The 15,458-nt window shown below is 46.2% G+C and overlaps 1 protein-coding gene across 1 annotated transcript in view; it reads right to left on the minus strand.

Moving 5' to 3' along the window:
* Nucleotides 1-10,936, minus strand: part of LOC309557354 (multidrug resistance-associated protein 1-like) — a 330,716-nt gene extending 319,780 nt beyond the window's left edge. Inside the window, exon 1 of the mRNA XM_082260034.1 lies at nt 10,853-10,936. The gene's annotated coding sequence lies outside the window, so the exon portion shown is untranslated. The remainder of the gene's footprint in view (nt 1-10,852) is intronic.
* Between the last annotated feature and the right edge of the window lie 4,522 nt (nt 10,937-15,458).

Consider the following 15,458-nt stretch of genomic DNA (forward strand, 5'->3'; position numbering starts at 1 on the left):
GGTAGTCCTCTGGTGGAAAAAAGGGGAAGACCCCAGGACCTGGTGTGGCCCTTAATACACATGCATCTAGTAAGCCTTCCATTCACCCAGAGCATTGGTGATTGTGGTTTTAAAGGGGTAGTATGTATAAATTGTGAAACAAGTTTTTAATTTGTTGAGAACTTCAGGGTTTTGTAATCCTTAACGCATGTTAAATTGTTATGTAAGTATAACAGTGCATATGTATGCAAGTTAGGTCAAAACACACTGCACAATCATTTTTTCTTCTCGTTTTTTTGGTATCCACTGTGAGCATCCGAGGGTTGAAAGATTTGTACATGCACATATATTGTCGGAAGAATGGAACAATATTGACTGCATATCCAATTAGGTTATTGCACATCCATCCAGTGAGCCTTCCATTCACCTAGAGCACTGGTGACTGTTGCTTTTTAAAATGGTAGTACATGTAATGTTTGGACTGAGTTCTTCATTCACTGAGGTCAGTTGGGAATTAATCTTAAAAAGCCGGTACACATGGATTGTTATGGGAGTGTAATAGTGAATATGCGCAGGAAAAACGTACGCTGCACAATCATTTTCATTTTCCGTCTTGATAGCAGTCATTAGTTTTTGAGGGGTGAAATAAATTGTGGAGCTGCATACGAATGTTTCATCAAGAGAGGAATATGGACACCTGTTGATTGGAGTTTGGACAAACATACAGTGGAAATGGAGCAGGAGACGAATAAGGGAATTTTCTCGAAAGCCTGCCACATATAGAGATCACAATTAAATGCATTATCTGACTCCCTAATACAAGGTGTCAATATTTTAAAGCCTCTTTCACTGATCCAAAAAAGATACTGCAGAGGGTTGGAGCACGAATGGACTTGATTATATAGGCTATACTAGATTAAAAGTTTAAATTCCTGGACACGTAACATATTTTCATTCTTTTGTGTTTGTTTTTTCATATTTTTATAGTCTTTTTACACTTTGTTCAGGAACATTGCAAGTTTTTCACAGAAAATCTTGTTTTAGTTTTGGGTGAAAAAAATATGGATTTTCTCTACAGCTTACCTGTAAAATCCATTTCTTGGAGTACATCACGGGACACAGAGCCATATTCATTACCATATGGGTTATACACCACCTATAGGCGAATGGACACTGGCAATGGACACTGGCAGCCGATCAGACAGGAAGTCCCCCTATATAACCCCTCCTACACAGGAAGTACATTAGTTTTGTAGCAAGCAATAAACATCCCATACAAGAGGGGAGTGACCTCTTTGTACCGAGGATTTCACAGGTAAGCTGGAAGAAAAATCCATAGTTCTTTATCATACATCACGAGACACAGAGTAAAATTCATTACCATATGGGACATCCCATAGCAATGCACTTGAGGGGAGGGGGGACACCCTAGCTGCCTGCACAACACTGCGGCCAAATGCAGACTCCTTCTAAAATCCACTTGATAGAGTCTAGTGAACGTATGCACCAACGACCAAGTCGCGACCTTGCAAATCTGAGCCATAGAATCTTGATGGTGAACTGTCCAAGAGGCACCTACTCTTCTGGTAGAGTGTGCCTTTACCGGAAAAGGTGGAAACTTCCCTTTCAAACCATACGTAGACTTAGATGCTGCCTGCCCTTTCCTGTGCCCTTCTGGCAGCACAAACAAAAGGTCAGTCTTTTGAATCTGAGCTGAACTGAGCTGAACTTTTCAAGTAAATCTTGAATGCACATACTACATCAAAAGAATGTAATTCCTCCGCTGTTTGAGGATTTGGAAAGAAGGAAGTATAATGTTCTGATTCAAATGAAAAGCGGACACCACCTTGGGCAAAAAAACTGGGGGTGGACATAGAATCACCCTATCCTGATTTAAAATCAAGAATCGCTCTTTACAAGAAAGAGCTGCTAGTTCTGATAATCTTCTGGCTGAAGTTATCGCAATCAATAAGACACATTTTCTGGTCAAAAGAACCAGGGGAATATGCCAATGGGCTCAAAGGGCTGTTTCTGTAAAACTGCCAGCACCAAATTTAGATCCCAGGGACACAATGGTGGCTTCACTTGTGGAAGCATACATAATACCCCTTAAAACAAAGGTTTAAACCAAGGAATGTGAAGCGATCAGTCTCTGGAAAAAAAAATGATAAGGCTGAAATTTGATCCTCAACCACTTCTGGACCGGAAGGATTTGCCCCCTTTAATGACCAGGCCATATTTTGTGATTCGGCACTGCGTTACTTCAACGGACAATCGCGCGGTTGTGCAATGCTGTACCTAAATAAAATTGATGTCTTTTTTTTCCCCCACAAATAGAGTTTTCTTTTGGTGGTATTTGATCACCTGTGCGATTTTTATTTTTTGCGCTATATACAAAAACAAAGCGACAATTCTGAAAAAAAATATATATTTTTCACATTCTGCAATATAACATTCCCCAAAAAAAAATGTAAAAATCAAAATTTTTTAACATTTTCGGCCATCTTGTTTTCTGCTACATATTTTTTTTTTTTTTACTAGTAATGGTGGCGATCTGCGATTTATTGCGGGACTGCGACATTGCGGCGGACAGATCGGACCCCTGACTGACATTTTTGACACTTTTAGGGGGGACCAGTGACATTAATACAGTAATCAATGCTAAAAATATGCACCGTTACTGTAATAATGACACTGGCAGGGAAGGGGTTAACATTATGGGTGATCAAGGGGTTAAATGTGAGCCTAGGGGAGTGATTCTAACTGTGGGGGGACGTGGCTTGTAAAATGACCATAGAGACCTATATAGAAGGATCACAGGGGCTCTATGATCATTCCAGGGAGAAGAACGGTCAGCTATATTTACAACAGCTGCCCGTCCTTCTCTCTCAGCGGGGGAACGATCGCGGGTGTCAAGCGGTAGTCGGAGCCACCTGCCCCATGCATCGGCTGCCCCGCTGATGAGGGGGGGCAGGAGCGCGCCCCCTAGCTCCCTGCGCGCGACCAATGTATAGCTATTTGCGGTTTGCGCAGGAGCGCCTGCGCTGCGGCGGGCGGTCGCAAAGTGGTTAATAGTGCCTAAAGCCTCGTACACACGATCAGATTATCGGACAAATTTTCTTTAGTTTTTTGTTGCATGCTAGTCTCATATGGTAAGTGAAGAGGTTACTTTCATACAAAAATTCTCGTATGACAGAATTCAACTTCAGAAGTGATGTCATGTGTTGAATTGTTTTGTATGTATTCTCTAGTTTCCGAGAATGCCTAGTCTTGCTGTTATGATTTTATTCGGACGAAAACTGTACTAATTAAACGAAAAATCGCACTTTGTGTTCACGTACTATAAAAATTTAGTAGCCTGCACATCCAGTTTTTGTCATACGAAAATTTGTAATTGGCTGTCGAAACCACTATACTAAGGATCCGAAAATCGGCAGATCGTTAAGTCGGACAAAATTTTACTTCCAATTTTCTTATCGTGCGTACGGCCCTTAACGCTAATTTCATATCTACCCCTATTTGCAAGAAGGCTAGTATTCTCCCAATGATATATTTGCGGAGATGCCATTTCCTCACACCAGGTAATGTAAGATTTCCAGACTCTGTAATAAATGCCTCTACAGACTAGTTTTCTAGCATTTATCAGGGTAGAAACTGCAGGGCCAGATATACCCCACTCTTTCATAATCAAGGCTTCAATAGCCAAGCCGTCAAATTTACAGACTGCAAAGCAGGGTGGAATATTAGACCTTCAGAGAGCAGGTCCGGACGCAGTGGAAAAACCCAAGGCCTTGCCACTGCCAATTTTTGAATTTGTGCATACCAAAACCTTCCCCCCGCCATGCTGGAGCTACCAGGATTACTGGTCTCCCCTCTAGCTGGATTCTGCGTAACAGACGCGGCAGAAGCTGAACCGTAGGAAAGGCATAGATCAGGGAAAACTCCTCCCAGGGAGTCACCAAGGCATCTACTCCAACTGCGAGTGGATCCCTGGTCCTGGACACAAATCTCTTCAACTTGTTGTTGAACCTGGATGCCAGCAGATCTATATCTAGGATCCCCCCCCAGCGTTGGAAGATCAATGCAAAGATCTCAGGGTGCAATGACCATTCTCCTGGAAACATCTGTTGATTACTCAAAGTCTGCCTGCCAGTTTTCTATTCCTGGAATGAAAACCGCTAATAGGCATGGAACAAATTTTTCTGCCCAGGATAGGATCAGATCTACCTCCTTCGGGGCTGACTAACTTTTGGTGCCTCCCTGATGATTGATGTAAGTCACAGCTGTAGCATTGTCGGATTGTACCCTGACAGGGTAACCCCGAAGCCTGGGCGTCCAGTACTTTAAAGCCTGACAAACTGCTCGGATTTCAAAGACATTGATGAGAAGACACTTTCCCTGGACAGTGGCTTTCTCCAGAACTGCTCCCCAGCTGGAGAGACTGGCATCTGTAATCACTACTTTCTAGACTACTGGAAGAAAGGAATTCCCTTTCTCCAAAATTTCTGGTCATCAACCACCAACTTAGACTCTGACATACTTTTGGTACGAGAGACATGCACCAGTCTAGGGACTGAACCTTTCTCTTCCATGCTGACAGAATGTTGTTCTGTAAAGGTCTGGCATGGAATTTCAAAGAAGAATGAGGACACCATCTTCCCCAATAACCTCATGCAAAGACGTACCAAAGGATACTTTTGCCTTATTAGGGATCAAACCAGATCCTTCAGGTCTGTGACCTTCCTTTCTAGAATATCTTTGCCTGCATTGTGTCCACAAGGAAAACCAGATATTCTGGAAGCTGGACATTCTTTGCCAAGATCAGAATCAGACCCACACATTCTAAGAACTGAACTGTCTGGAAAACATTCCAGCTTAGAGCTGAAGTTGATTGATCTATTAGTAATAGATCGTCTAGATATCCTATCACTGATATCCCTTGAGTCCTTAGAGTAGCCAATACTGGAGCTAGGATCTTTGTGAACACTCTTGGAGCCGTGGCCAACCCAAAGGGCAGGGGCACAAACGGAAAATGACACGTTTCTACTGCAAAGCGTAAAAACCTTTGATGGGCCAGAAAAATAGGCACGTGAAGGTATGCATCCTTGATGTCTATGTATGCTAGAAATTAGTGATCAACCGATATCGTTTTTTTACCGCCGATACCGATATTTTGGTCATCGGGTATCGGTTTTGGCCGATATCTGCCGATATTTTCAGACATTAAAAAAAAAAAAAATGTTTTTATTTTTTTAATGTCTATAGGTACCCCTCCTCTGCACTTACGCATTCAAAACGCCAAGTTTGGCTGTTTTGAATGCTGTCAATTTTTTTAATTCGGTGCCGCCAGAACCCGGAAGTGATGTCATGTCAAAGAAACGGGTCTCCCAGTGAGAAAGCGGCGGGGGGGGGGGACGTCCACTCCTGCTCCTTGGAATGACAGCGAGCCGCATCGGTTGTCATTACAAGACAGCCGACTGTCAGCTATGGACACCGGTACCGGGGTGATGCCTCTAGCTGCAGGCATCACCCCGGTACAAGCACTTTCCCTGAAATATCGGTAAATAAAAAGCCGATTCTGATATATTAGGGAAAGTCCATATCGGCCCTCGATATATTGGCTTTGCCGATAATCGGTCGATCTCTACGAGAAATTCCTCTCTCTGCAGGCAGGTCATGACTGAGCGAACTGACTCCATTCGGAAAGTATGAATGTTTAGAAACTGGTTCAGAGCTTTGAGATCCAGAATAGGTCTCCCATCTCCATTCGGCTTGGGGACTACGAAAAGGTTTGCGTAAAAACCCCTGAATCTTTCGTCTTCCGGAACCTCTTTAATCACTCTTTGAGACCTTAAATGGTCCAGAGCCCAAAAAAGACATCTTTTTAGAGGATCTGCAGGTACAGTGGGTACGGAAAATATTAAGACCCCCTTAAATTTTTCACTCTTTGTTATATTGCAGCCATTTGCTAAAATCATTTAAGTTCATTCTTCTTCCTCATGAATGTACACACAGCTCCCCATATTGACGGAAAAACACAGAATTGTTGACATTGTTGCAGATTTATTAAAAAAGAAAAACTGAAATATCACATGGTCCTAAGTATTCAGACCCTTTGCTGTGACACTCATATATTTAACTCAGGTGCTTTCCATTTCTTCTAATCATCCTTGAGATGGTTCTACACCTTCATTTGAGTCCAGCTGTGTTTGATTATACTGATTGGACTTGATTAGGAAAGCCACACACCTGTCTATATAAGACCTTCCAGATCACAATGCATGTCAGAGCAAATGAGAATCATGAGGTCAAAGGAACTGCCTGAAGAGCTCAGAGACAGAATTGTGGCAAGGCACAGATCTGGCCAAGGTTACAAAAAGATTTCTGCTGCACTTAAGGTTCCTAAGAGCACAGTGGCCTCCATAATCCTCAAATGGAAGACGTTTGGGACGACCAGAACCCTTCCTAGAGCTGGCCGTCCGGCCAAACTGAGCTATCGGGGGAGAAGAGCCTTGGTGAGAGAGGTAAAAAAGAACCCAAAGATCACTGTGGCTGAGCTCCAGAGATGCAGTCAGGAGATGGGAGAAAGTTGTAGAAAGTCAACCATCACTGCAGCCCTCCACCAGTCGGGGCTTTATGGCAGAGTGGCCCGACGGAAGCCTCTCCTCAGTGTAAGACACATTAAAGCCCGCATGGAGTTTGCTAAAAAACATCTGAAGGACTCCAAGATGGTGAGAAATAAGATTCTCTGGTCTGATGAGACCAAAATAGAACTTTTTGGCCTTAATTCTAAGCGGTATGTGTGGAGAAAACCAGGCACTGCTCATCACCTGTCCAATACAGTCCCAACAGTGAAGCATGGTGGTGGCAGCATCATGCTGTGGGGGTGTTTTTCAGCTGCAGGGACAGGACGACTTGTTGCAATCGAGGGAAAGATGAATGCGGCCAAGTACAGGGATATCCTGGACAAAAACCTTCTCCAGAGTGCTCTGGACCTCAGACTGGGCCGAAGGTTTACCTTCCAACAAGACAATGACCCTAAGCACACAGCTAAAATAACGAAGGAGTGGCTTCACAACAACTCCGTGACTGTTCTTGAATGGCCCAGCCAGAGCCCTGACTTAAACCCAATTGAGCATCTCTGGAGAGACCTAAAAATGGCTGTCCACCAACGTTTACCATCCAACCTGACAGAACTGGAGAGGATCTGCAAGGAGGAATGGCAGAGGATCCCCAAATCCAGGTGTGAAAGACTTGTTGTATCTTTCCCAAAAAGACTCCTGGCTGTATTAGATCAAAAGGGGGTTTCTACTAAATACTGAGCAAAGGGTCTGAATACTTAGGACCATGTGATATTTCATTTTTTCTTTTTTAATAAATCTGCAACAATGTCAACAATTCTGTGTTTTTCTGTCAGTATGGGGTGCTATGTGTACATTCATGAGGAAGAAGAATGAACATAAATGATTTTAGCAAATGGCTGCAATATAACAAAGAGTGAAAAATTTAAGGGGGTCTGAATACTTTCCGTACCCACTGTATGTCTGATTTTACAAACCGAGGATGCAGTAAAACCCAAAATTCCAGTTCGTATCCCTGCGAGATAGCGGAAAGAACCCAGTTGTCCTGAATTATTTCTAACCAGACCTTCGAGAACCGTAGCAGCCTTTCCCCCACCCGATTGAGTGGGGGCACCCTTTCACAAGGTTGGCTTAGAGGTAGACTTGGTAGATCTCTGGGCCCAGGGTTTCTTCTGCCCTTGCCCTGAAGGCATGGCTCTAGATCCAGACGGCTGGGGCCTTCGCAACTGCCTGGGATTAGAAGCACTGGGAGGACGTTTGCTAATCCCCTGAAGTCTTTTGGATATATTTATCCAGACCTTTAACAAATAGGCATTCTCCATGAAAGAGGAAGGCCAGACAGCAACTTTTTACACAGTAGTTCCCCAAACTAGCTTTTTAGCCATAGGATTCTGCGCATATGCAAACCGTGACATTTGTCATATGAAGTCTTTAAGAGCATCCACTGCAAAACAAAGTGCAAGGTAGATCTGTCAAATCCACTACAGACTCTCCTAGAGAAGGAACTGTCCTGGAAACTCGCTTAATACGGTCTTCTAAAGACTGACAGACTCCTATAGCTGCTAGTGCTGGTTGTATTGCAGAACCTGCAGCAGCAAAGGAAGCCTTTAGCAAAGATTTCAACTTCTTATCAGTTGAATCTTTAAAAACCTGGGCATTATCCACAGGACAAGCTAAACTGTTGTTAACAGAAGAAATGGCAGCATGCACAGGAGGTATACCCCATTTTCTCGTGAATTTTTCCTCCATAGGATCTCAACAGTGAAAACCTTTTGGGAGGAACAAAAATCCTATCATGATGATCCCAATCAGCATACTGTACATTACCTGCAGATGTAAGGGAAAAGCCTGAGGACTATGAGGAGGGAGCAATGAGCCTAGAGAGGAAAAAGAGACTTCAGACATCTCTAAGGGAGGTCGTTTGTATCCAAACCGGATCATTTCAGTGAGAGACAATCTCTGGGATTGGATGGCTGAGTATGACTCCTCAGGTCCTGACTCCCCAGAAGTGGGGAGTCAGCACCCTGCCTGAGCGCCTTTGGGGATGGTTTTACCAAGGGTCCGGATCCCAGGGTCCGGTGCCTAAAAAGGACAACATTACAGGCAAAACCTTGCATCTCCTTTCTCGAGGTTAAGGTACCATCCTTTTAGTCTTTGACTCTTTTGGATGGTTCTGATTGCAAACCCCTTAGATTCAGAGATCTTTGATCAGGGATTGTAGCATAACCTTTCTTTCTTCTTCTTTGAAAAAACATAAAAAATATGGAGAGCTTCTCAACCGTGGCCATCACCTTAAAGGCTAGCTTCACATCTTGGCGGTGTTATTTACAGGCGTTTTTAGGCGTTTTTTCAGGCGTTTTAAAGGCCTTTTACAGGCGTTATTGCGCAGGCGTTTTTAGGTCGACAAGTGACCAATGGAAAAAAAATAAAAACCCATGTAATCTGCCCAAAAAGAAGCTCCTGTACTTTTTTGAGCGTTGGACGTTTTGCTTAAGACATCAAAATGCTCAGATGTGAACAGGGCCATTGAAATGAATAGGATTTGTCTTGATGAGTGTTTTTTGAGCTGATCCTAGAGCAGAAAAACGCCCCAAAAACGCCCCAAAACGCCTACATGTAAACTTAGCCTAAGACACTGGCAAAAAAACTGAGGTACTGTACTTCCTGTTAAGGAGGGGACTTCCTGTCTGATTGGTCGCCAGTGTCCATTCACCTATAGGTGGCGTATAACCCATATGGGAATGAATATGGCTCTGTGTCCAGTGATGTACTATAAAGCAAAGGGGTTATTTGGTGATTTGTTCACATAAGGGCTGGTTTACAAAGAGTATTGTACGTGCAAAGTAACGCTTGTTGCATTAAGGCAGACCATTCGTTTAAAAAAGGGCTGCCTAACACACGGGCACCACAACACATGGCAGGGCGTTACTGTGCATTCTGGTATACTGCAACGCAGGTGTATTGATAAGGTTGCATTGTTTGCTTTTTAAACCCAACTCTGGCCACTTCCTCTCTCAAACCCCTTTAGTGCCGGTTCACATTTGTGCAATTACGGAGATTGCATGTAATTCGGAGCGCACTGCTCCTAAATTACATGCGATCTCATGTACGGTGCGAATTTCAGCCATACACTTTGTATGGCTGAATTTGCACTGTGTCCGCAATAAACACGCACATGAGGCTTTTTTTTTATCCGCAGCAAAATCGGATCGCATAGTGGTTCACCCTAGTGCGATCCGATTCTGTGCGAACTTGCAGATTGCACTGCGATATGCGATCGCACCTGGGGGTGTCGTTAACTTTTAATTTACACCCCCTGCGTATCGCATATGGCAGTGTGCGGATGCGATGCGGGATCACGCTGCATATTCGCAGCGTTCCCGCATCGCACAAATGTGAACCGGGACTTAAACCATCCTCCTGGGTGATTGCATTTTCCTTTTTGGTGAAGCAAATTATACTCACATGATTCCCCTTATTCAGCGTCCTCACTGACGTCATTTTCCAGAGCTGGACTTTTAGGCTTCAGCCTCGTAAGTGTACCAAACCATACAAGATGTGCAGGTGGTCTGTGCATCTGCATGCAAGCAGTCTTAGTTATGTCTATTGGGACACAGTGGCTGTATGGACACAGCTGCTAGCCCCAATTTGACAGCCGCCTAGGTGCATATCCTCAAATGCAGACGTGTGCAGATTTTGTGCATTCGGGGACACGCACCCGCACGGCTGTCAAATTTGGACCTGCCACTGTGACCTAATAGAGGTGAAAAGAAAACTGCCTGCACGCGGATACATGAGCACATATCCGCATCCCATGCAAGCAAAGACAGCCCTTCGCACAGGTATACAAATAGGTTTACCCGTGTGAATGAGGCCAAATAATGCAGTGCAAAAACACGTATTGCAAAGTGTCACTGCTGTGCAACCCAGCCTTGTGATAATATCCATGTACAACTCTTGCTGGTTTTCTCTGCTTTGTTTCATTGTAACCAAATAGTAAAACTAATCTAAAATGCTATGTAAATATACAAATACACATTTGTACAGCTATACACTGAAACCTACAAACATTTATAATATAATATACATACACACACGTACGTACAGTATGTGTGTGTATATATATATATACATATATAATCATCCTCATTGCCTCTGGTTTAGCAGAGCTGGCAATGCTCACATGTACATAGAGATTAGGAGTGCCTCTTACAGTCAAACAGAGGTCAGCTTGCTGTGTGCTGTAGGGGAAGTAGTATACAAATTATGTAAACAAGGCCACTAATACATACCCTGGAAGTCTTCTACAACAAGAGGCAATCCATACATATGATCTCAATCCCTTCTGTTCCTTTAATGCACACAGTGATCCCTCTCTTCTCCTATTCCTCGATTACACTGTGACAAGGGCGGGCTGGGACTAACAGAAGCTTTTAGCTGGTTGGAAGCATGTCCTAGGAAGGTGGAGCTCAGGAAGAACTTGTGTGACAAGCAAGAACTATTCTCAGCCACATAGATGGATGGTGCTGCTGCTGCCAGTGCACTCACACTGTGGGCTCAGTTACATGGGAGAATTGGAAATATGCCATTTAGCCTATAATGGCAGTTACCGCAGTGTAATGCAGATAAAGAAAATGTTACGTTTGCAAGCAATGTAGTGAAGCTGTATTTCCATTGTTTTGTGTAGGAATTTGGCTTGAAGTGCTCATTTTAATCACCTGTCAGCCATTTTGTATGGATTGCAGCCATTTTAAAGGTTAACCACTTCAATACCGGGCACTTTTCCCCCTTCCCGCCCAGGCCAATTTATAGCTGTTAACGCTATTGCATTTTGAATGACAATTGCGCGGTCATGCAACACTGTACCTAAACCAAATTTATGGCATTTTTCCTCACAAATAGTGCTTTCTTTTGGTGGTATTTGATCACCACAAGGTTTTTTCTTTTTTGCTAAACAAATAAAAAAAGACCGAAAAGATTGAAAAAAAAAAAATGTTTTTGTTTACGTTATACAATTTTGTAAATAGAAACGTTTTTTTCCTGCACTGATGAGGAGGCACTGATGGGGTGGCACTAATATGCGGCACTGATGGGCACTGATAGGTAGCACTGATATGCAGCATTGGTGGGCACTGATAGGCAGCATTGATGGGCACTGATAGGTAGCACTGATATGCAGCATTGGTGGGCACTGATAGGCAGCATTGATGGGCACTGATAGGCAGCACTGATTGGCACTAATAGGTGGCGCTGATCGGCACTGATAGGTGGCACTGGTGGGCAATAATGGGCACTGGTGGGCGGCATTGATAGATGGTAATGATGGGCACTGGTGGGCAGCACTGATGGGGAGGGCACTGGCAGGCAGCACTGATGGGGAGGGCACTGGAGGCTCCCTGAGCCCTGATTGCCATACCTGGTGGCCATGGTGGGCTCATGGGTGGGCATCCTTGGGGTCATGAGTTGGCATCCCTGGTGGTTCTAGTTGCACCCCCCCAAGGGTCTGCACTGGTAATCAATGCTCTGATTACCAGTGAAGACCCCCCTTGTCAGGCACAAACTGAGGAAAGATGATCAACGGCACTTCCTATTTACTATGTGACCAGCTGTGATAGGCTCTTTACCAAGATCGGAGATGTGGTGTGTCAGAGTGACAAACCGCAGCACCGATTGCCGCTCTGCGCGTCATATGACGTCCGGTCAGGATAATGCAACCACCTTCCCGCCGTCAATTGCCTATAGGGCAGGCAGGAAGTGGTTAAGTTCACCCAGTGGCGGCCCGTGCATAGGGGGCGCCAGGGCGCCGCCCCCCTACCCCTAAAAAAAAAAGAAAAAAAAAAGAAAAAAACAAAACGAACAAATAAAGTTGTTCAAAAAAAAAATTGGGTTCGCCGGCCTGAACCCAAGGAACTGGTGGCTGGGGGGGGTGGGGTTACGTCCCAGAAGAGGCGCCGATTGGCTGCCTTCTGGGGGGGTAGGGGGGTATCCTGGGCGCAAGTCTTTGCGGTTGGACACCCCCACTTTCTGATATCCTGGCTGTGATTGGTCCAGTCTACAGCCTGGACCAATCATCATCCAGGATATCGCTGACGTCGCAATGGGGGCAGTGCCGGTGCGTGCGTCAGTCACTCACCGTCACCGCCGCTCAGAGAAGAGGAGAGGCCGCCCGCCGGTTCCCGCCGCCGAGACGACGAGGGAGAAGGACCCGCCGCAGAAGAGGAGGAAGAAGCTGAGCCACGCCGCCGCCAGGTAAGTTTGAACGGAGCAGGCCGCCCGCCGGTTCCCGCCGCCCAGACGAGAGAGAAGGACCCGCCGCAGAAGAGGAAGAAGCTGAGCCGCCCCGCCGCCAGGTAAGTTTGAAGGGAGCACGCACGCTGGCACTCTGCAATCATTGGGGGACAATGCTGGCGCTCTGCAATCATTGGGGGACAATGCTGGCGCTCTGCAATCATTGGGGGACAATGCTGGCACTCTACAATCATTGGGGGACAATGCTGGCACTCTGCAATCATTGGGGGACAATGCTGGCGCTCTGCAATCATTGGGGGACAATGCTGGCACTCTGCAATCATTGGGGGGCAATGCTGGCACTCTGCAATCATTGGGGGACAATGCTGTGGGCACTCTGCAATCATTGGGGGACAAAGCTGGCGCTCTGCAATCATTGGGGGACAATGCTGGCACTCTGCAATCATTGGGGGACAATGCTGTGGCGCTCTGCAATCATTGGGGGACAATGCTGGCACTCTGCAATCATTGGGGGACAATGCTGTGGCACTCTGCAATCATTGGGGGACAAAGCTGTGGCACTCTGCAATCATTGGGGGACAAAGCTGTGGCGCTCTGCAATCATTGGGGGACAATGCTGTGGCGCTCTGCAATCATTGGGGGACAATGCTGTGGCGCTCTGCAATCATTGGGGGACAATGCTGGCGCTCTGCAATCATTGGGGGACAATGCTGTGGCACTCTGCAATCATTGGGGGACAAAGCTGTGGCGCTCTGCAATCATTGGGGGACAATGCTGTGGCGCTCTGCAATCATTGGGGGACAATGCTGTGGCGCTCTGCAATCATTGGGGGACAATGCTGGCGCTCTGCAATCATTGGGGGACAAAGCTGGCGCTCTGCAATCATTGGGGGACAATGCTGTGGCGCTCTGCAATCATTGGGGGACAATGCTGGCACTCTGCAATCATTGGGGGACAATGCTGGCACTCTGCAATCATTGGGGGACAAAGCTGGCGCTCTGCAATCATTGGGGGACAATGCTGTGGTGCTCTGCAATCATTGGGGGACAATGCTGTGGTGCTCTGCAATCATTGGGGGACAATGCTGGCACTCTGCAATCATTGGGGACAATGCTGTGGCGCTCTGCAATCATTGGGGGACAATGCTGTGGCACTCTGCAATCATTGGGGGAAAAAGCTGTGGCACTCTGCAATCATTGGGGGACAATGCTGTGGCGCTCTGCAATCATTGGGGGACAATGCTGTGGCGCTCTGCAATCATTGGGGGACAATGCTGTGGCGCTCTGCAATCATTGGGGGACAAAGCTGTGGCGCTCTGCAATCATTGGGGGACAATGCTGGCGCTCTGCAATCATTGGGGGACAATGCTGTGGCGCTCTGCAATCATTGGGGGACAATGCTGTGGCGCTCTGCAATCATTGGGGGACAATGCTGTGGCGCTCTGCAATCATTGGGGGACAATGCTGTGGCGCTCTGCAGTGATTGGGGACAATGCTGTGGCACTCTGCATTGAAAGGGGCTCGCACGCTGAACTCTGCATTGATGGGGGCACGGAACAGTTGCATTGAAGGGGGCACGCACGCTGAACTCTGCACAGTGTTTATTGCATTGAAGGGCGCACAGCACAGTTGCATTGAAGGGGGCATGCATGCTGAACTCTGCATTGTGGGGGCACAGCACAGTGTTCATTGCATTGAAGGGGGCACAGCACAGTTGCATTGAAGGGGGCATGCACGCTGAACTCTGCATTGTTGGGGCACAGCACAGAGTTCATTGCATTGAAGGGGGCACAGTGTTTATTGCATTGAAGGGGGCACAGCACAGTGTTTATTGCATTGAAGGGGGCACAGCACAGTGTTTATTGCATTGAAGGGGGCACAGCACAGTGTTTATTGCATTGAAGGGGGCACAGCACAGTGTTTATTGCATTGAAGGGGGCACAGCACAGTGTTTATTGCATTGAAGTGGGCACAGCACAGTGTTCATTGCATTGTGGGGGCACAGCACAGTGTTCATTGCATTGAAGGGGGCACAGCACAGTGTTTATTGCATTGAAGGGGGCACAGCACAGTGTTTATTGCATTGAAGCGGGCACAGCACATTGTTCATTGCATTGAAGGGGGCACAGCACAGTTGCATTGAAGGGGGCATGCACGCTGAACTCTGCATTGTGGGGGCACAGCACAGTGTTTATTGCATTGAAGGGGGCATAGCACAGTGTTTATTGCATTGAAGGGGGCACAGCACAATGTTCATTGCATTGAAGGGGGCACGCACGCTAAACTCTGCATTGAAGGGGGCATGTACACTGGTCTCTGCATTGAAAGGGGGCATGTACGCTGGTCACTGCATTGAAAGGGGGCATATACCATCTCCTGTACCATGACCTGTGACATGCCTATACCATATCTGTGCCATGCCTATACCATCACCTGTGCCATGCCTGTACCATCACCTATGCCATGCCTATACCATCACCTGTGCCATGCCTGTACCATCACCTATGCCATGCCTATACCATCACCTGTGCCATGCCTGTACCATGACTTCAAAGTCACACAATTTTTTACTGCGTTTTTTGACGCGAAGCAATACCTATTACATTTTTCTTTTTGCGCCCCCCCCCCCCAAAATTTTGAGCACCAGCCG

The sequence above is a fragment of the Pelophylax lessonae genome (genome assembly GCF_965119305.1).
Source record: "Pelophylax lessonae genome assembly, chromosome: 6".
Classification (NCBI taxonomy): domain Eukaryota; kingdom Metazoa; phylum Chordata; class Amphibia; order Anura; family Ranidae; genus Pelophylax; species Pelophylax lessonae.